General features: G+C 39.9%; 1 protein-coding gene across 1 annotated transcript in view; it reads left to right on the top strand.

Annotated features, from left to right (window-relative positions):
• INTS2 (integrator complex subunit 2) overlaps positions 1 to 23,557 on the top strand; it is a 1,434,855-nt gene that overhangs the window by 917,772 nt on the left and 493,526 nt on the right. The gene's annotated exons all lie outside the window — the stretch shown is intronic.

Below are 23,557 nucleotides of genomic sequence, written 5' to 3' on the forward strand. Positions count from 1 at the left end.
GCCTGGGTGAGGGGCTGTGTACTGGAATTCAGGGAATCAAGCACGGAAGTTCTCAACTTCATTTATACTTTTTTTGGCCAGTAAAACCTTGCTAGGATCAATGCTTTAATTTCATTCATTCCTAGATGTGCTCTTGAAACATGACTGTGCTAGCCTCATTAATAGGTTCTCAAAGGCTTGGTACATGACTATATGCTAGCCTCATTAATAAGTTCCTGAAAAGTTTGGGCAGTGTAAGTTGACATGCTGATTCCTCTCTGTCCATACTCGGTGGAGAAAATAATTTGTAACTCCGAGTATGAGTAAGAAGTGAAACATTTTGTTCAGCTTTTTTCCAAATAACTCACCATATATTGCCAGTTGTTTGACTCCAAATATTCTCTGACTGTGCCTTATTAAAGCTTATCCAATTTAATAAGATGTCATCTATTTCTGGAGTTTCCTTGAAGGTAGAAGGCACCCCTTCTAACATAGGCACTGGATCTTCAGTGTTCTGACTGTTATCCTAAGAGGAGCAGCTCATGCCAGTGTTCTTTAATGTCAGTTGTTGTTGCTACTTTATTCATTTCTGTGTGGACCTGATGCATAAAACCCCTCCTTGTTCTAAAAGTGTCTTTATTTTGACTCCGCTTATCTTGTTTTTTTCACTATACACTATTCTATCCTTTTTCTTTTCTTCTTTAGGTGCCTCTCCATGTGTCCTAGTGTGATTGAAAACTCCTCTGTCACTTTTGTTTTCTTTTTTAGTTCATTCTCCATCTGTAAAGGGTTTATCTTCAGTTTTACTTCACAATGCCTGTTGTGTAGCACATTCCCTTATTTTAGGATTCCGCTTATGCCGACAGGAATGGGTTTTGAACTCTGATTAGATACTACTGTTGTTTCTTTAGTTATACTAGTAAAGTCTTTCTTTTTAATACATTTCTCCTCAACACTCATTTGCTGCCCAAGAATTCTTCACTTCTGGAGCTTTCTGAAGTAGTTTTGACAGAAGGTTTAGAATTCTGCCCTGGTGATGCATTTTCCACATCGTCTTACTTCACTCCCCTGGACCATATGTTTTCATTGAGCAGTTTTTCTTCTTACATTCAGCAAGTATTAGTGGACAGTCATTTGCTTGGAGCTACTGAGATTCAATTTTTGGTGGACCTAATGGAACTGGTTTTGACCAACAGTTACCTTTATTTTGAAGGGGAATACTACAAGCAAATCAGTGGAGTAGCGACGGGAGGGGGCGGCTTGCACCCCCATCTTTGCCAATTTAATTATGCTGCACTAGGAGAAAAAAATACATTTGTAGCTCCAGGTTTGCAACATTTTGGCCCTTTTATGGTAGATTTTTGAACAATATTTTTTTTATATAGAAGGGGGACCCAATTGAGATTAAAGCCTTTTTGGAATACTTGACTAACACCACAGGATTTTTGAGGTTCACATATAACACCATTGAAGAAAACATTCATGACCTAGATGTTCTTCTTGGGATGGCAGCAGCCTTGCGTCTAGGGTACATAGGAAGGAAACATTTTGAACTGTTACCTTCACTTTGATAGTAATAGCCATGGTGGTGCAGCGGTAGCGTTGTTGCCTCATAGCAAGAGGTTCTCCCATTCGATTCTCGGCTGGAGTGCGGGGAGTGCCTTTGTGTGGAGTCTGCATGTCCTCCCCATGGTTGGGTGGCGTTCGAAAGACGTGTAAATGGGCGTGCTTTCGTTGAAGGTTGGACGTCGAGCTGAAAATCTACTGCCAATCATTAGCGGTCCGGAGTTCAGCTGTGGCGACCCCTATCCGGGAAAAGCCGAAAGACCAGCAACAACCTTCACTTTGATAGTAGTCCCCCCATGTATTGTAAAAGTAACTTAGTGAAAGGTCAGTTTATTAGAGCAGCCAGAATGACCACGAAGGATGAGCTGCTAGAGAAAAAATGAATTTTATGATTTCTGTGTTCCTCGAAAGAGTGTACCCCATGGAGATATTTAAGTCATTAAAAAAGGAAGTGTTGGGCAATAGGAGTTCAAAATTTAGGTTTATGTTAGGGCAACCTGACTTATTAAAAAGTTTAGGTACTACTAGGCAATCTGTTCCTAACAATTTTCAGCAGTCAGTGGCAATCAAGTATGACTGGTTGAGTCAAAAAGTGAGGAATGTTATTTTACAGAATTGGGCCATTTTGAAAACTGACCATGAGATTTACCAACATTTAGGAGAAGCACCTACTTTTATTTATAAAGTACACAGGAACATTAAGGAATTACTAGAGAAGGGGAAGCACCATGTAAGGAAAGGGACTAGAAAATGTAGTAGATGTAATTTTTGTTCATATATTTTTGACAAAGAACAAGTAATTTTAAAGAATGTGACACAGTTTTGTTCAAGAAGGGAGATTGTAATTCAATGAGCCTGGTATATTTAGCTTTGTGTAATTATTGCTATTCATTTTATGTGGGGAAAATTGAGAGGAAGCTCTCTAAAAGGATTTGCCAACACCTCTATGATGTAAGGAAAGCCAGTCATAACAATGTATTATATAGACATTCTATCAAATGTGAGGGGTTTAAGAAATTTGTTTTTGGTATTCTGGAAATTGTTCCACAGGATGTTAGAGGTGGAGCATGGGAAAACTGTTTAGAATATAGGGAGCTTTCCTGGCAATTGAGGCTGGATGCATCCTCTAAGCCAGGGCTTAATGATCACATTTTGATTAATTCTGTACTTAAAATGAGAGCAGCAAAATTGTGATTTTGTCTTGCTACAAATTCTGAATGAAAGTTTTTAGACATTATTTATATTCATTTGTTTTTGTATCATATAATGTTAAGTTGTCTATCTCGCCTTCATTCTTGCTGGATGGGTTCGGAGCCGACCTCGGCTCCGACTCGGCCACTCTAAAAGCTCGAGAGTTGGTTCCACCAGCTCAAGGCTCCCCTTATATCCCACAATGCTAGGCGTGAGTTACCTCAGATCTCGTTTGCCGCTACAGCATCGAGGTGTTGGTTTTTCTACTGGCTTGTTGGTAAGTGTATTTTTTGTAAAATTAGAATATTTAAAACCCTATATTTTTAAGTTTAAATATATTTCCCTTAGAGTAGTGGATTTCTACCCCTTTTTTCCGGAAAATCCCATTTTTTCCCACAAGAACTTTTAAAGTTCTCTCTCGGGCCTTCTGGCCTTTCTCCATCCCCTAGTGGTGTGTGTGTGTTACTCTTAATTAACTTTAGTTAATTGTTTATTTTTGAGTTTTAAAAGTAAGATTAGTGTAATCAGTGTGTCTGTTTGAGTGTGTGTGATTACACTTTTTTGTCTAGGATGTCTAAAGACACAAAGGTCTCAGGCTTCAAGAAGTGTGATGCGTGCTGTCAGAAAATGTCTCTGACAGACGGTCACACTTCTTGTGTCTACTGTCTGGGGCCTTTGCACCTGCAGGACTCCTGTGCTGTATGCCACGGCTTCAGCCCCAGGGTCCTGCAGGAAAGAAAAAATAAGTTGATCCTAAGGGGTCTACTTAAGCCTGAGGATTCCCTTTCTGTCTCTGGGAAGCCCTCTAAGGCTTCTAGGTCCTCGGCTCCAGCTACTGAGCCGAGACCTAAAGCTACAAAACCTATGTCTGCATCGGCTCCGGCTGGAGCCGATGAGTCTACAGCTTCTGTGGTTCCCTCGGCTCCCGCTGGGGCCGAGGTAATTCCTTGTCGGCTCCGACCAGACCTTCGGAGCCGACATCTAGGAAGAGATCCAGGTCACCATCCCTTGGCTCCGTTCATTCGGCTCCAGCATCTCCTCTGCTGTCTGAACGGAGCCATAATCTCACTCCTCTAGGTCATCGAGGCTGTCAGATCATGACCTCCAGAGGGTAGTGAGTTGACTTCTTAAGTCCGAGGCACTGGCCCAAATGCTTCAGAGCCCGACTCATCAGTCGATGCCTGCCCCTGTCCATGAATATATTTCTCCTCCGACTCCGCTGAGCTCGGAGCGGCGCTGAACCGAGACTATGGCAGCGCCGAGCCGATACAGGTGTCTTCGGCCCGTCGCCGGCTCCGATTTCTTCTTCGAGGATTCTCGGCGCCGGACTTCCCTCGCCGGCTCCGAGGGGGTGAGTGGCATCGGACCCTTGTCCGACCCCGCTCTTCCTCTCGGAGCTTCGGCGCTGGTGAGTTCGGCTCCAACATTGGCCTCGGAGCCATCACTGTCGGTGCCGAGGGAGGTTCTCAGCTTCTCGGAGCGGGGACCTCTGGCTTTGCCTGACAGGGGTGCGTTCGAGGTCATGCGGAGTGTGTTAGAGCCTGGTTCTACTCCACAGTTGGCTCCGTCCGCCCCTCCCTCTACGGTGCCTCAGGTCAAGTCGACTCACTCCCTCATCCCGGACCGCAGAGAGCCAACTCCTCAGGAACCCCCTGTGGGGATTTCATCCTCTTCCGAGGCCTCTCCTGATTTGGCAGAAGAGCCCCCTCGGAAGAGAAAGTGTAAGAGGAAACACATTGACTCACCTGAGTCCATCACATCTGACACAGATTTAGATGATTCCGAGGGTTCCCCCCGTTCCCCTTCTGAAGATGTCTCCTTTGCAGACATTCTCGAAATCCTCAAACAGAGGGGAAATTGGCCAGCCCTCAGCCTTTCGGAGGATGAATCTGTGTACCTTGAGGCGCTGGCTCGCCCTTCCACCTCCTGGGTGTCTCCCCTTGACCCCCTCATGCAGGTGGTAGCTAAAAAGGCATGGACGGCTCTTGATTCAGTGGACCCCACTCCCAGGAGACCCTCAAAATTCATAACGGCACCAGCAGACAAACAGTTCCTAACAAAAGGAGTTTCTGTGGATGCTATGGTGGTAGCTGCTGCCACTAAGAAGGAACTAGCTGATCCTTCAGTACCTGTCCATCCACCTAACAAGGAATCTAGGTCCATGGACAGGTACGGGAAGCGGATGTTCTCGTCAGCGACATTTACTATGCGTTTGCTGAACTACCTGTGCCATTTCACTCGTCTTCAAAGGGACTTGATTAAAGAAGTGAGTGACATGTTGAAGGACCCTACAGCTGCGGGTTTTCAAGATAAGATGAACACTCAGCTGGCTACCCTTAACTCCATAACCAACTCCTCCATGCGCCTCCTTTCTTATGCGGCTGATGGAGCGAGTAGGGCCGCAGGGACAGGTGTGGCCTTACATAGGCATGCCTGGATGCGGCTATGCAATTTTGCGGACCCCTTCAAGACGTCTTTCACTAACTCCCGTTTGATGGATCTACTCTCTTTGGGCCTCAAGTGAAAGAAACCTTGACTAGGTGCGAGACTAATGGCAAGACTCTTTCTGCCGCCGAGTCCGTTTTCTACTCCTTCTAGGCCTTACCCCAAAGGCCAGAAAAGTGGGAAAATGTGGTTCCGTAAACAATCTCAAGGGACTTCGCCTGACGCACAAAGTCGTTTCCCCGCCAGAGGCAGAGGCGGGAATAACAATGGTAGACGCCCTCGAGGCAGGGGCTCCGAGAACCAGGGCAATCGGGAAGCCTTCTCTGATAAGCCCTTTCAGCATCCCTGAGGTGTTGCCCGACTGCCCACCTTCGGAGGCAGTCGGGGGAAGATTGTCACTGTACCCAGAAGCCTGGCTATCCCTGACTCAAGACAAATGGGTACAGTCCGTCATTTCGAAGGCTATTCTATCCCCTTTCTTCGCATTCCAAACCAATCAAAAATCCCTTCCAGATGTTCCACCGCTCAAAGGGATCTAGCGGTTTTGGAAATTTCAAAACTGCTTGCAAAAGAGCAATTTAGCCAGTTCCAGCAGACCAGCAAGGATCCGGAATCTACTCAAGGTTCTTTTTAGTTCCAAAGAAAACAGGGACTGGAGACCAATTTTGGATCTCAGTATCTTGAACAGATCAGTCAAGAAAACAAGATTTCGGATGGTCACGCTGCAATCCATCCTTCCCTATTGGGAAAAGGAAACTGGATGTGCTCTATAGACCTTCAGGATGCGTACTATCACATAAAATGAACAGACGCTCCAGAAGATTCCTCCGCTTCAGGCTGGGAACCAGTCATTTTCAGTTCAGGGCCCTGCCCTTTGGTCTCACCACTGCCCCGGTGTTTACCAAATGCATGGCAGTGGTAGCTTCTCACCTGAGACGACAAGGATTCCAGGTGTTTCCATATTTGGACGACTGGCTCCTCACAGCTCCCACCAAGCATCTCCTTCTGATGGCCAGGGATTACACTTTTCGCATTTGTCAAAAGTTAGGCATTTCAATAAATTGCGAAAAGTCTGTTTTGTCGCCTTGTCGTACTATTACTTTCATAGGCGCAAATCTAGACACAGTAGACATGTCTGCGAGACTAACACATCAGAGAATAACAGACATTCACAAACTGGTCTCACTCCTTTTCAACAACAACAGAATCAAAGCCAGGTTAGTTCTGAAAGTGTTGGGAATTATGGCGGCGGCCATACCTCTGCTTCCATTAGCCAGATTCCACATGCGGATCCTTCAATGGATGCTCTTTACACAATGGTCATACCAGCAACTTCCAATGTCCCACACCATTATGATCACACAGGCGTGCAGAAATCATCTCATGTGGTGGATGTCTTCCCCTCAGCTCTTGTTGGGAAGACCCTTTGTTCCACCTCCGGTTGCTACTCTGACAACGGATGCCTCCCTGATCGGGTGGGGGGGGCATTATCAGGGCAGGACAGTCCAGGGCACATGGCAACCAAACGAATGCCACTTGCACATAAATGTTCTGGAGATGAGAGCAGTGCTTTTAGCGTTGCAAGCCCTTCAAGACTCTCTCCCCTTGGGAACGATTGCAATCCAGACAGACAATATGTCTGTAGTGTGGTACATCAACAAACAAGGCGGAACCAGGTCATACCCCCTGTGTCGAGAAGCACTCAAATTGTGGCAATGGGCGATTTCTTCTCAGCGGTTTCTGATAGCAACGCACATCCCGGAAGTCCAATCAAATTGCGGACAAGTTGAGCAGAGCTATCCTCATGCCTCACGAGTGGTCTCTGAAAGACTCTGTTGTGAGAGAAATTTTCTCAAGTGGGGTCAGCCTTGCTGCGATCTTTTTGCTACTCCCCAAAACAGCAAGTGCAGAGAATATTTCACTCTATTCCCTTTACCAGGCCAACCCAGCAGAGACGCTCTAGTCCAAGTTTGGCCCGGGGACTTCTGTATGCATTTCCTCCTTCCCACTAATCTCTCAAGTGATACAGAATGCTATCGCTCAGAAGGCCTCATTGTTCCTCATTGCTCCTCACTGGCCTCGACAGGTGTGGTTCCCCTTTCTACATCAATTTCTATTGAGCGACCGTGGCATCTGGACCTAGTTCCAGATCTTTTGATCCATCACCGGGTCAGTTACATCGCTCCCTCCTCTCTGAACCTCACTGCTTGGTTCCTCCAGTTCCAACCTTAGCCAGGCTTCCTCAATTATCTCACTCCGAGATATTTTGATAGCTTCCCATAAATCTTCCACTCGGAAGATTTATTTGAGTAAGTGGAAACGCTTCACATATTGGGCTCAAGGAAGGGACATAGATCCTTTCACTGCTTCCATCCAAATAGTCCTTGATTTTCTAGCTGAACTCTTCCATGCAGGTTCATCTCCCTCTACTCTTAAAGTTCAATTGGCAGCTATTTCTAACTTTCATGTGGGTATTTCTGAATCTGCCTTAATGTCCCACAAGCTTTGCAAAGCCTTTTTGAAAGGAGTTTTTCTTCTCAGACCTCCTATAAGAAATCCTCCTTCTCCTTGGGACCTAAATTTAGTTCTTACTTCTTTGATTCTTCCCCTTCGAACCTGCAGTCTCCTGTTCTTTAAAATTGCTATCATGGAAGACTCCCTTTCTGGTAGCTATTACTTCAGCTAGAAGAGTTTCAGAGCTTCAAGCACTCAGCTGTCGACCTCCTTATCTATTGTTTCATAAGGACAGGGTATCCTTACGAGCGAACCCGTCCTTTTGCCTAAGGTAGTCTCGACGTCAAATCTAAATCAAAGCATTGACCTCCTGTCTTTTTCCAGAATATTCCAATAGGTCTGAACAAAAATTACACTGCCTGGATGTTCATCGTCAATTGAGGTACTATTTGGATAGAACAAAACATTTCAGAAAATCTGACCAGCTGTTTGTCTCCTATGGAAGGCAGAAAGGGACTTTCAGTTTCAAAGGTATCATTATCCAGATGGCTAACATCTTTGATTTCCCTTGTATATGAAATTAGACACCAAAAGCTGCCTAATAAACCTAAGGCCCATTCCACCAGAGCTTTGGCTACTTCTTTAGCCTTCCAAGACAGACTGCCTATTGACACCATTTGTGCAGCGGCTACTTGGGCTACTCCTCACACTTTCATTTCTCATTATAAGTTGGATTTAGCTTCTAGGCATAGAGCTAACTTTGGTTCCACTGTTCTCAGGAGTCTGTTCCGTTAGGCCACCCGGGACAAGGTGCTAGGGACGGTCCCATCCAGCAAGAATGAAGGCGAGATAATCAACTTACCTTAAAGAAGTTATGTTCTTACCATAACGTTCCATGTTAGTTGTCTTCTTCTCGCTTCTTCTTGCCCACCCTCCTGCCCCTGGCCTGGACAGACCTAGAGGAGTTGTGATTGTGACCTCTCTTTCTACCACCTCTGTACTTTAGGTATATGCTCTGCTGTGCATATTTCCTGGATCAGGATGTAGGTCACCCTTCTCTTCTCCCTTATTTATAGAGGTGGACTTTGTTACTAATTATTCTATTACTATTATAGGCTGGGCCTAGCTTACAAATGAGATCTGAGGTAACTCACGCCTAGCATTGTGGGATATAAGGGGAGCCTCGAGCCGGTGGAACCAACTCTCGAGCTTTTAGAGTGGCAGTCGGAGCCGAGGTCGGCTCCGAACCCATCCAGCAAGAAGAAGGCGAGAAGAAGACAACTAACATGGAACGTTATGGTAAGAACATAACTTCTTTTTATTTCTTGTAACAACATCTAATAGAAGTTTTTAAATGTGTTACTGTCTTTTCAGTGACTTTTACAAAATGTTTTTTTTTAAATTGCTGGTGATTGGTTAATTCTATGCATGCTCTGATATTTAACGGGAGACTAATTGTTGTTTGGTAGTTCTGAAAAAGTCGTCATCTGGACGAAAGTGCTCAACTTTTGTTTTAATAAACGTAATTGTTGGTGGAAATTACATTAGCCTTGAGTCTTGGATATCGTGCTTGCAGTTGTTGGTGTTATTGGATATTGTTTTTGCACCAGTGCACTCTTTATGGGCAGTTTATTAATTTTTAAAATCTACCAACTCATTACAGTTCCAAAATATATGTCCCCATTTACATCTTTCATTGCATCATGCCTCTAATATTTACCGTGTTCCTGAGGAAAAATTATTTCAAGTTTAATTGGGGTATAAAAATACCTATCCAAACAGTTCCAACCAAAAATCCTAAACCTTCTGGAATTTGTTGCATGATTGGGAGCCATACATATGTTCTCCCATTGTTCCCTTGTAAATTGCTTATTCAGTCTCTCTTTCCAAACCTTCTCTGATTGATTCTTATACTTGTCATGCAGTATCTTATATGCCCTATTAATTGTCCCTTTTTAAAAAGCAGCTTCTGTTCTATATTCAATTAAAAACCATACCAGAGTAGGTCTTTCACTTAGGATTTCACTATCCTTTTGTTTTTGCCTATACTCTGGTATCAATCCCTGGTAGGGAAAGCAGTCTCTGGCTTGCAGTCCACATGTCTTCTTGACCTCATCCCATTCTGTTACCTTACCCTTTCTAATTATTTGCTCCCGCTACCCTGGTTCCTTTGTCATTTTTCTCCAGTAAAGTCCACCTCCTTTTGACTATTCTGTGTACCTCTAATTGTAGTCAACCCTATCGGCAAAATATGATTTCTGCATTCTAATGTTGGCTTAGTTCTTAGAATACTTTCTGCTGTTTTATGAATATAATATTCTGTATGGTGGTTATTCTCCTTAAGGTTCTGCATCCAAATCATCATCCCTTTTCACTTTGAATTGTAACCTTTTACTTGTGTTTATATATATATATATATATATATATATATATATATATATATATATATATATATATATATAAACCTTAAATGTGTAGCTCAAAAATATCCCTTCAAATCACTTAATCCTAAATAAACCACCTTTTTCTATCAGAGGAATCAACTTATTCCACTTAACTCTTGCCCTCCTCCCATCCCTGATAAATTCCTTCAACTCTTCATTAATTAATGTCCACAACGTCTTCTTTGGTGATAAAAATATACCTCACCTGTGTATAAAACTAGAGACTAAAAACATTTTAACTGCTTGTATGTTACTATCCCTAGCCTTAAAAAAGAGTTTCTCATTTTCTTTTTAGTCTCGCCCCACATTTTCTTAGCTGCCATAAAAGAAACCTTTTTATTCAATAATCCTAAATGCTTCATCTTATTGTGTTCTTATAAAGATGAATATTGGTGAACTAGTTCATGTTGTGTACATAATTTACAGTTATAGCCTTTGCTTTTTCTTTAATAATTTTATATCCTAAAAAAACTTGTAACTGTCACAAAATGTTCCACAACACTGAGATGTCATTTTCTGGATTTATCAGGTAGAAGATATCATCTGCAAATAAAGCCAACTTTTCTTGATTACCATACCAGCTGTATCCTGCAGTTTGAGTCCCTTATTTTCTTTCCCAATGACTTTAAATATAAAGCAAATAAAGAAGAAGGAAGACATTCGTACCTGGTCCGCCTGTTCAGACTCAACTTATCAGAGAACAATCTTCCCACTTTAATTCTTGCCTCCAGTCTTTCATATATCCTCCTAATTAACCTTATTATTGTATCAGGGAATGCAGATGTTTCCATTGCCCATACTCATAAAATCCCAGTTTACTCTGTTGAATGCTTTCTGTGCATCAAAACCCACCAGCAACAGCAGCAGTATTTTCTTACATTCTGCTTCCTTCTGGATCATTATTGTTCTATTAATGTTATCAAATATTTGCATCCGTTTCACTCCATTTTGGAAGCTAGTATAGATATAAACACTGCATAATCATGGGTTAAAATAGAAATAGGTCTATATGAAGCTCGTCTGATGGGTCTTTACCAACTATAGGTATTGTAGCCACCACAGCTTTCTTCTAAGATGTTGGTACTTCCACTCCTTTTAAAATACTTTTAAACAAAACCTTCTAGATCTTTATCACTTTCTTCCCTCGTAACTTCCAAAGTTTTGAAGAAATGCCATCTGTTCCTGGAGATTTTCTTGCAGGTTGTTTGTACATCACTGTTTTTAGCTCATCTTCTGTTTTAACTGTTAATTGTTGAGTCTTATATACATCTAACCTTGCTTTATTAAGTCTTCTATAAATATTTCCATTCATGCTCTTTCTTGATTTCCACATTTTTGTTTTGTAGAATTTTTCATAAACTTTTCAAATTATGTCTAATACCTGTACAGGTTCTCAGGTTATTTTTCTTGGTAGAGGTTCCCTAAGTTTGGCAACAACCCCTTCCACTTTCTTTCCGTAAGTCGCAGTGCTAAAAGTTTTTGTGCTCTGGAGTTATCAAAAAAATAATAACAATCTTTCTAAACTTGTGCATATTATCCAGATATTCAGTCATTTTTTTTAACTCATTAGTACTCTGCATTTGTGTCTGTTCCTGTTCTATGAGATTCCCTTATTCTGCAGTGCTTTAACCTTTGTCAGCCCCCTCTAAATAATTTGTGTTCTTCTTAGCCATATCTCTTTTTCTTTATTTCTAACCTATTTTTAAACTCCATTTTCATTGTATCCCACTTGCTAGCTATAACGTCTGAAGAAATGTTTATCTTTTCTGATGGCTCTTGAATAATTTCTACTATCTATTCCTTAAATTCTCTCTTTAATGGGTAGATAGGAAAACACTAGTATCTCATTTTTACTTCATTAGCCCAGATTTTTATCTTAGTTTTTATTGACTCATGATAGGAAATAAGTTACTGGATGCAGGCTGACGTTTTCTATTAAATGTATGTGTTTCTGTGAAATATAATTTATGTCTAGTCTAGCACAGTTATGCGCTGGGGAATATCGAAATTCTTTCAGTTCCTACTACTGAATTAATGTCGTCTAGATCAAATATTTTTCATAAATTTCTTCAGAAATCTACCCTCTTTACTTAAATTTTCCTAGCTAGGTCCCCAGATACTTTTTTACTGTTGCAAAACACATTCCAGTTTCCACCTATAAGTAATATTCCCTGCTGAAAGCTGAGTATTTCTCCAAAAATTTTCTTAAACTCCATAATACTAGTTTTTGTTGAGATATAAAAGCATGGCACTGTAATCTTCCTCCCTTGCCAATAGCCCCTTACTACAACAGATCTACCATTATTATCTTTTTTTGTCTTCTATCACTAATGGAACCCCTCTAGCAGTTAGTATAATTGTACTCCTTTTCTTTTGTCCCTGATATTCTGTTGAATATCCATCCTGAAATCCTTTGTTTATCAAATTCACATGTTCATTTATTTCCAAATGTGTCTTCTGCAGCATTGTTACTTGCACTCTTGATTTCATAATATAATTAAGTACCCTTTCATTTTTGTCTATTCCTGTAAGGCCATTTACGTTTCTATATATTATAGTTAGTGTAGCCATTATGATACAAAGTTATTGTTCCCACTATTACACATGACAGTTTTTTGAGTGTGCATTTGCAGCTTTTGTGTTGTATGTCCTCAGTAATGTTTGGCAGGCTGATCTTTTATACATTTGTTTCTTGCTATCTCTGTTTGAACCTTTGGTACATTTTCAAGACTTTTTGTTTTAAAAAAAAAAGTCATACAAAACAACAAATGCATTTTTGGAACACCCCATAATCTATAAACTTGGAACAAACACACAAAACTTGTAGACTTTCAAAAAATGAAATTTAACCCTCCAGATAGGAACAATTGCCCCAAATTGACAGCTGCATTCATGTGCATTACCCTAACCTAAAATTAAGATTAATCATACTAAAGTGCATGTTACCCAAGTGTGCCCAAATTTTCAGATGTGAAAAACAGTTTGTATACTTTCAGAAAACATTAACTTTTAGCCATAAGAAAAAGTGCCTTGGCAATATTTAAATAGAACTAAATCATGCTGGACTTCCAACATGGCTGAACATTGAGTAACAGCTTAATGTTAGCTCTTCCAGTGTGATAACAGAAACTTAGCAGAGAAAACCAGTGGATTTATATTTCTGGGTAGTTTTCAGTAACTGGCTAATAACTGCACTACCTAGATGCCAGGAAAAAAAAGAAATACAGAGGACCTGAAGGAAAATCAACTACAAAAGGTGAGGAAAAAACACTGACTGGGAAAAGTACTGCAGCTGTTTAGCGAAAAGCAGTGCAAGCTCCAGACATGACCTCAAATACCTAGAGAAAAGTAAAAGACAACTGCACACAGACCTGATAAAAATAAATAAAACACTGAGAGAGTACATCAACTCAAACAACAAAAGGCTGGAAAAAATGGAAGAATCTTTAAAGAGATATTCAGATGATGTGATAAAACTGCAACAATCAGAAGGATAAGCGAAGAAACGGCTGGCTGAATATGAGACTGCTCAAGAGATGTTTCAAAAAATAATAGAATTAGAGGATAGAACATGTAGGGAAAATCTGAGATTTTCTGCTGTACTAGAGAAGCTGGAAGGAACAAGCTGTATTAATTTTATGAAAGCACAGATAAGCAACTGGACTGGTATTCAGCAGCAGGATTTGATAACTGAAAGGGCACATTGTGTGTATGCTCCAAACCTAGCTATGGGAAAGCAACCTAAACCTTTAAGACACAATTCTACCAGCAGAAGTTGATTCTGTCAAAATTGTGCAGAAAAACAAAGTACTAAAAGAGGGAAACAGCATTGTGTTTGTGGAGAGTGATTATTCATTGTACACCAGGCAGAAGAGGGGTAAATTTATTCCACAATTCAGGGAATGTTGAGAAGCAGGTTTGAGATTCAAACTGCTCTACCCATCTATCTTCAAAATATTCTTCCTTTGAGGGACAAAATCATTTTTGATGCAGTACATGTTAAGAAAGAAATACAAAAGTCTGTCCAACAAAAAGAGAGCTTTGTATCAGAAGGAAAATATGCTTTTTGTTCTAATCATAAAGACCACAAAGACTGTGCCAGTGAAACCTTTTCCGATGTTTTAATGGAAAATGCTTTGAGAGAAGGAAAAAAAGCATGAGAGTTAACAAGAAGAATCAAGAATATGCTGGAAATGAAGTAGAGACAGGATTTGGGAGATGGAAATAAACAGGAATAAAACCAGTAACTTGGAAATGGACAAATGTGGGATTATAAACCAATAATTATATTTGTGAAATATGACAGAACAAGAAAATCTGCAACTATTGGACTCTTTTGGACTTCGTTAAACTTGTATGGGACTCTAAACCATATGCCCTACTTCATGTCAGTAATGTTGGGAAAAATACTTAGGAGAGGTGGAAGAGGAAGGGTAAACAATTTTTTTCTTAATGGTACTATTTTTATAGTGCATGATTTTCTTTGTTATAAAGTATTTTTTGCCAGTTATGTTTGTGTAATGGTAATACTAATGTAAACAGATGCTCCTGTTTTCTTTTTTTTTTCTTTCTCCCTTCACTCTTTCTGTTTGTTGAGTTTTAGGAAATGTAGACATTGCAATGTAAAAAAAAAGTCCGTTTAAAAGTGCATGACAAAAGAAAAATAGTGTGCTTTTTCTCATTCTTGCATAGGGGAATGGCTGGGTTAAAGCCCTTAGCTTGATCTAGTAACTAGTTTTAAGAGAAAGCAATTAAGTGAAAAAGAATATTGAATATTATAAGGCTTTTTTATGGCGAATAAATGAATGCTTATTAGCAATTCTGTATCTGGTCCTTATGTCTCCAGGACACAGTCTCATAAAGAGAATTGGGTAGAAGACAATGTTCTTTGAAAGCATTCAAGTATTTACCCATCAGGGAGAGCTATAAAGATAAAAACCGCAAATATAAACTTGTAAACAGAAAATGGCACACACAGAGCTGGAGAACAGTTGATGCAAGTAGAGAAAGTTGAATAATGTCACCAGGTAGATTTAAAGCACAAAGATTTTTTCCACACACGAGTCCACACTATATGCACAAGCTTTCATCCCTGCTCATTCAGGAACTTCTTCAAAGTGATTTAATCAGTAAAATCCACTTCATTTAAATAGTTAAATGGCATATAATCAATCCTAAAACACGCTCCCTTTATTTACTTAACTAATTCAATATACCTAAATAAATATACTATATCATATATGAATACAGTACAATAACTAATATAAAACATCGTATTTAATATAAAATATAAAACATAAAATATTTCCATATAAAATTCATCTTTCCAGAGTTTTTAATTTTAAAAAACATGCAAGTGAAAAACTGTCATTCAATCCTGGCCATTTTAGGGAGTTCATCCTTAATTAGATTAGGTAATAGAATGGGAAGATACCAAGATTTTATTTGGACTGCAGGTTAGAGGTGGTCTTCCCTATCAAGGATTGATGTCATAGAATAGGCAAAAAGAAAGAAGTAGGGGGGCTCTAAATGAAAGACCAACATTGGTCGAGTTTTAATAGAATCTAGAACAGAAGCTGCTGTTAAAAATAATTTGAAGAGCATGTAAATTATTGCATGATAACTATAAGAATTAATCAGAGGAGGTTAGAAAGGATTGGGAAGAGACTGGATAAGCAATTCACAAAAAATGGTTGAATATATGTTTCCCAAATATGCAACAAAATTTAGAAGATTTAGGATTTTTGCTTGGAAAATTTTACATAGATATTTTTAGGGTCTATATTACAAGACCGAAGATGCATTCTTTCAAATGCATCTTGGTCTAACATAAAAGGCTGAAAATGCAAAATATTGAAGCAACTGTTAAGCGAATTCTTTCCCTGAGAAAGAATTTACTTGGCTGCTTCGGTACTTTGCCGTTTTTGGCACTGTAGTGCGGTCTTGGAGTTGGGATATTTAAGTAGCCCCCCATTTAATGTAATGTTTGAAATTGTTTTTTATTTTTTTGTTGTTGGAACAGCGATTTATTTTCCCTTGGAAAAAAATCGCTGTTCTGTCAGTTCGACATTGTAAGCTTTTGCTTACATAGGGTCGATTAATCACTGTTCACTTTTTAAGCGTTCGGTGATCTAATATAGACCATATTTTTATACCCCAAATAGACTCCAGAGACATTTTCCTGAGGTACACAGCAAGTATTGGAGGTGTGATAGGGAAAAAAGAGGTTATCTGGGAACATTTTCTTGGAGTGTAATGAGTTGTCAGACTTTAAAGATTCCCTGACTACAGCTCTATTAGAGATACTGGGTGAACAATTGGTGTAACTAGGGAAATTATGTTTCTGAGCTATGATACAAAATCAGAATTGCCTAGCGATTAATAAGGTCCTGCTATGTCTAATTATGGTGACTGCCAAAAAAAGCAATTACTAAAGAATGGAAATCAGTCAACCAACTGTACTTAGAAGTAGTGAATATAGTAACAGAGATAAAGCAAATGGAACTGGGACCTTTAGAGAATGGTAGGAGAAAATTACATAAGAAAAAATGGAAATTGTGAGAACAACACATACAGGGGAGGAATGAGGTTTAAAAGGTAGGATTTTGAATAAACAATGTAATGTTTGAATGACAGTGATTGGGTAGATAATTGATATATAATGTTTGCAGCTAAAATTGTCTGTATAGTTTGTGATGTAAAATGTCTGCAACTAGGATTATGTCAATATGCTTTTTCATTTATATAAATGTATGATTGCATATGGCATAAATGATTTAATAAAGATGTTTCTTGTTTAATAAGAAGTCATGTGTTGTGCTATTAAACACATTAAACTATTAAGGCTAATAGAGAAGCTGATATCTCTTATTTACTTCCATTAATTTCTAACTTTATTTTTCTCTGACCTGCTTGTACTTGTACATGTAAGCTTTGCATTTCCTTCAGCAAAGAATGCTCAGTACTCTCAAGATTAATTTGTTGTACCTACAGAGAGCTTGTTTCCATGGAAACTTCACAATGAGAGGAAAAAAACTCTGCATATGCATGAAGGAATCTTTGTCATTTCACTCAACACAGAACAGAATGTGCAAGTGCTTTCAGCTGAAGACTTCATAACACACTGAACATTTGGAAAAGGAAAAAACAGGCTATTATCATTACATTACATAAATAGACATGCATATTACTCTGGTGAAATGTATACATGTGAAACTGAGAGCATAATATATGCTTTAAAATATCCATGTGGCCTTGTGTATATATAGGAGAAAGCAAAAGAAAATTTAAAATAAAACTTCAAGAACATATTAGGAACATTATTAAAAAGAAAGAAGATAGTCCTGTGGTTAAACAGTTTATGCAATTTTATGAATCTAATCCTCAAGGTTTGCATGCTACTGTTTTAGAAAAAGTTTCAGTAGGTTTTTATTCAGAGCAATTATATCAGAAAAAGTTGTATAAAGAAAGCAGTTTTATTCTGAAATATGATACTTTGTCTCCTCGGGGTCTTAATTTAGAATGTAATTGGAGGCTATTAATTTAATTTATAATTGAATGATTGCTTGATTAAGTATATTTAAATTAGATGTATTTTTAGTGATTTGTACTCCTTGAAGGCTTGTGTTGAAGATTAAAGTGTGGTTTTGGTTCCTGCTTGTTGTTTTTTTTCATTTATTTTATTTTGTTTGCTAGTAGTATATATTATCATTACATATGCAAGAAACTTGGCACTTCTCATGGCTTTCATCATTTTGTCTTATTTTTCAAGCCCACATGATTATAAAACACTTTTTTAAAGATTAAGCCAAATACATTAAGGGAAAAGCCGAAAGACAACAACAACATCAATGCAAACATTCACCTTTGCAAAAATAAGAGAAAACAGCTCATCATATCATATAATCAGTGCACTTTTACACCCTACCCCCACCCCAACAGCCCAAGATCACAGCATATTAACTTAAACTTGCTTTTGTCCAGCCTTTCTTCTCTTATTACAATGTAAAGCCTATATTTCCTACAAGTAAAAAATATTTAGTTAAATATTTTATCACATACAGCAGTCATTAAAAAAATCTGCCCACCCTCATATTTAAAATACCGCTGACTACATACTACACAAAACTGCTTTACTATATAGCCATGCAGTTTATATCATGAAATGTTTTATGCAATAATGTTAACAAAAATTGTTTTACTTAAAATTACTTTTTTACCCTTTTAGTTTCTTTCTAAACATTAAAAACATAAAGTGGGGTATATGCTTTATAGTCGACCCACAAATTTAACAAAGTCAACAAAAGTTTTTCTTGCAAAGCCATATTTCACAAATGTGATTAATGCTTTATAATCTCACATTTATTCACTAATTTTAGTGTTACTGGTCTTCTCCCTGTCTGTCTCCATCTCCCAACACTAGACTCTAATTCATGTCCAAAGTACTTCTGAGTCTTCAAGTCAATTTCTGTGCTTTTTTTCTGTCTCTCAAGCATTTTCCTTTGGAAAACTGGAAAAGGTTTCACTGGCAAAGACTATGAGCTTTATTTTCAGAAGAATGGAATGCAAAGTCCCCTTCTGATTGATGGCTTGCTTTTTGTTGGATGAACTTTTAGATTTCCTCCTTAACCAGTTATGTATCAAAAAATGTGTTTGATTCACCAGGAAAAAATATTCTGAAGGCAGCTGGATACAGCAGCCTGAATCTTACACCTGTCTCTCCACATTCCCAGATTACTGGGATACATTTGCTTCCTTTGTGCCTGGTGTACAGTGAATAATCATTTTCCACAAACACTCTGCTTAATACTTTTCCCTTCTGCCACAGTTTTGTCAGGACCAACACTTTCTGCTGGTATGATTGCAGCATTAGCAATACAGATCTTGCCTGCTTTGTTGTGACCAGTTTTGGAGTGCGTGCGCGCACATACAGACACACGCACACACTGATCTTTCAGTTAAAAAATTCTGCTGTGGAATACCAGTCAAGTTACTTATTTGTGCTTTCATAAAATTGCTACATTCTGTTCCTTCCAGTTTCTCTAGTACAGCAAAATCATAGTTTTTCTCTGCTCGCTGCATCTTCTAATTCCATTTTTTGAAACTGCTCTTCTTGAGAAGTTTTTTTAACTCGGCCAGCTTTTTGTTTCAGTCTCTGTGCAGTTTGTCTGAGTAACTAGCTAAATCTTCTATTTTTCTCTAAATTACTGGAAATCATTTCTTGTACCTGAGCTGAAGGTGGTCCTGAGTTTTTTTGACCAGCTGCAGGAGTCTTTCCAATCAGTATTTTCTCTTCACTTTTTTGATTGACTTTCTTTCAGGTTCTGTAAATTTCTTCTTTGCTGGCATCTAGACAGTGTACTCATTAACCAGTAACTGAACTTACCCAACTGGCAGAATTACTAGTTCATATTTCTCAGTTTCTTTCCTCACATTTGTAGAGCTGAAATTAAGCTGTTGATCAGTGTGCACACATGGATACACTGTCGGTCACTTTCTTTATCGCTGTTGATGTTGATGTTCATTACTTATGTATGTTGTGGAGCTTTTCCCTTGAGCCTCTATAGAAAAGGGATCATTAAGACCCAGTCATACTTTCCCAGTAAATAAATAAACATACATGCATAGGCATTATATACTGCTTGTGTATGTGTGTACATATAGTGTGTGTGTATATACATATATGGGTCCACTTCTGAATCTCGAAATACTGAAATGTCGAATCTGCTTGACATGTATGGGCAATCTATTCCAGAGTCTGGGGAGTCTGTGGGTCAGGAACCTATCCCTCCAGCATGTTTTGTTTATTGTGATGACAAGGTTTAGATCCCTGGAGCGTGTGGCTCTGAGGGATTGGGATTTCTTTAAGTATAGCATGTCCAACAGCTCTGGGTTTGACATGGCCTTGTATGTTAAGCAGAGATCGCCTCTGAGTAGATGATATGCGACAGAGTATAGCTGGAGTTTTTTAAGGCGGTCAGTGTAGGGCATCTGCTTTAGGCCTGTGATTCTTTTAGTGAGGTATTTCTGCGGCTTTTCCAGTTGTTGCAGATGTCTTGAGAGGTACATACCAGATGGGACGTTGTATTCTGTAATGGGTCTAATGAGGTAAGAGTACAGTGGGACAATGACCTCCTTTTTTCTGGATGAAAAGCCCTTAGTGATGAGGTGTGCCACATAGAAGGATTTCCTGACTGTTGTGGCGATGTGGTTATCGAAAGTGAGACCACTGTCCACCTGTGTCCCTAAGTCTCTTATCACACTTTCGGTGTTTAGTGTACTGCCACCTATATGGTAATTCATGGATACATGTTTTTTCCCAAAGGGGTTAACTATACATTTCTTGGCATTGAGCTTGAGCCCATGGCTCTGGCACCAAGCATCTGTTTCTGTAAGGCCCTTTAGTAGAGTATCCACATCATTTGGGGATTCAATAATGGCTCCCAGTTTGCAGTCATCTGCTAACTTTGTTAGCCAGAGTCCCTTAGTGTTGGCCTGTACTTCAGAGAAGTAGATGCCAAACAAGAGCGGTCCCAGGACTGAACCCTGAGGTACTCCACTTGTCACTTGTCTGGAGCTGGATTTGGAGTCGGCTACTTTTACAGTGTGGGTTGTATTAGTAAGCCAGTTAGCAACCCATTGGGTGACGTAGAGATTAATGCCCAGCTTAGTACGTTTATCTGTGATTCCAGAGTGGGGGATGGTGTCAAAGGCCTTGGCATGGTCTAGGTAGGCTGTGTGGACCACCTTACCCTTGTCCATGGCTCTGGAGATGGATTGAAAGAAGTCAGTCAGGTTCAGGAGACAAGATCGGCCCTTCACGAACCCAAATTGGGTGGGGTCCAGTGTTTGAAGGTTGCCAATGTCTTTGTTTATAAGTTCCATGATAATACGCTCCATGGCCTTGCAGGTAAGGCTTGTCAGACTGATGGGACGGTAGTTTCCGGGATCCAAGGTGGATCCCCCCTTGTGGAGTGGGATAACTGTAGCTCTACGCCACTCAGTGGGCACGAAACCTGAGGTGAGGCTATGATTAAAGATGACACTTAGGTGAGGTGCCAGCTCATATTGTAGTTCATGTAGTGCACAGCCCGGGATGTCATCTGGTCCCATGGATGCTGTATTCTTAGCTTTGGAGAGTGCGTTTTTTACCTGTGTGGCCATTATTACCAGAATTTGGCAATCTTCCAGTATTGAGATGGGCCATTTAGGAGGTGAGAGGGGGGAGAAGTTGGCACTGAATCGATCTGCCAGGATATTGGCAATATCCTTGGGATCAGTATATTTAATACCATTCTGTTTTAGCTCAGAGCAGATCTGAGCATTGCCATTTAGATTCTTGACATAGTTATAGAATGCCTTGTGGTTGTCTTTGGAATCTTTGGCAATTTTATTTTCGTAACTAGCTTTGGAGGATTTTATGAGGGATCTCAGTTTCTTACTGAGGCTGGTAAGGGAGTTTTTTGCATCCTGGGATTTTCCTTTTTTCTGCAACAGTTTCTTCCTTTACTTATAAAGTTTGTTTATGGTAGGGGACCACCATGTTGGCTTCCTTTTTTTGGATGAGAGTATCTTGGTTTTATTTGGGATGGCACGATTCATGCATGAGTGGATGTGCTCGTACAGTGCCTTAGTGTAGGATTCAGCAGTTGAACTTTCAGTTCCTGTCTGCATGGGTATTATGAAGTTTGTCACTTCTGACTTGAGTAGCTTGAAGTTGGCTTTGGAGAAGTTTTTTATGGAGGTTTCCTTACTGGGGGGTGGGGGTGGGATGTGGATGTTAAGGGTGATTAGCTTATGGTCAGACCTGACTAACGAGGGGGTGACCATAGGTGTGGAGCATCGATTTCCCATGTTGGTAATGACCAGGTCTAGGATATTGGAGCCCCTGGTGGGACTATGGCTTAGTTGATCCAGGGCATTGGAATTTATGAATTCCAAGAACCATTGGGCAAAGGTGTTGGTACATGAGTAGTTTTCCCAGTTAATGGCAGGGTAGTTGAAATCACCCAGTATTAGGGTGTTTGGTTCTATCTTAATATTTCCAGTATGTTTAGAAAGGTGTAGTGAGAATCTTGGGGTATGGTGGGGGATCTGTAGCAAACTACAGATTGGATTGCAGTCTTACCTAGTGTTAGTTGCACCTGGAGAATTTCAGACTCATTGTGTTGGGCAGCTAGCCTAGTGGTGTGAATATCCTTGGTGAGTATTGACACTCCTCCACCTTTAGTGTTTCGGTCCTGGTTTGGTGGCTGAAAAGTGTGGTAAGAGTTGTAGCCTGGTATTGCAGGGGTGCTCTCTGAAGCATTGAACCAGGTCTCAGTTACTGCACAGATATCGATGTTCTCCATTTTTAGGAGTGCCTCGAGAGAGTGCATTTTGAGGTTTAGACTTCTAGCATTGAGTAGCATTACCTTCAGATATTGCATGCCTGTACCTGTTACGGTGGTGGTTTTGTCCTTTGAACTTTGCCTAAAAAAGGCACTATAGGGGTGGCAAGAGCCTTAGCCAGTAACCTGAATCCCAGGGGCGACAGGTACAGACCATCTCTGGTAAAGCATTGTGGTCTGTCAATCATGTCATCCCAGGCAGACAGATACTGGATCCCCTTTGAATGACACCAGAAGCTTAGCCAGTTGTTGAAGTCAATCATTTTGTCCTTATATTGTGGTATCATTCTGGGGCTAGGGTCATACCTGCCTGGACCACATGATCCGAGAGCTCTTCCATGTCTCTTTTCATGTAGTCTAGGGAGGTACGTCTCAAGTCATTCACTCCAACATGGACAGTGACAGAGTTTAGGATGTGTAAAAGTTAGATTTGTTGTATTTTTCGTGTTAGTGCGGCCTCGGAGTTGCTGTATATAAGTAGCGGGGGTGTGGGGGGGCACAGCCCCCCACATGGAGGGGTATTATTTATTTTGAGTTTTGTACTGTTTATTTCGGGGGAGGGTTGGACACTTATTTTGTTTCTTTCGTTATTTTGTGTTGTCGGTATTGTGGATTTTTGTTTTTGTTGATTTTCAGTATTCTGGTCTCGAATACCGAAATTCGACATTTATATCCGATAAAGAAGTTATGTTCTTACCATAACATTCCATTTGTGTTGTCGATCTTCATACATTCTTGATCCCACCCTCCTACCCCCCTCCAAATACTCCTGGAAGTTCGATAACAGTCCTAGGATCATGATAGGGTAGTTGCTCAGACAAAGCTGTCAACTTTTCTCCATATTCTACGGGCAAGACTCGATCTGACTGGAAGGGAGGAGAGGCACTATGGGTAGCCTTAGCTTGAGAGTTTCTGGCTGGCGTGAGCTTGATAAAATGATCGAGCCGATACAGAGGGCCGAACTGAGACCCAACAGTTCAAGAATGAATGAAGATTGATAGCACAGATGGAATGTTATGGTAAGAACATAACATTTTTTTTTTTTTTTTTTTTTAACCTACTCTCCACAAGTCTCTCTTTTTGAATGCA

This window comes from Protopterus annectens, chromosome 13.part0 (assembly GCF_019279795.1).
Source record: "Protopterus annectens isolate FY-2018-M chromosome 13.part0, PAN1.0, whole genome shotgun sequence".
NCBI lineage: Eukaryota > Metazoa > Chordata > Ceratodontiformes > Protopteridae > Protopterus > Protopterus annectens.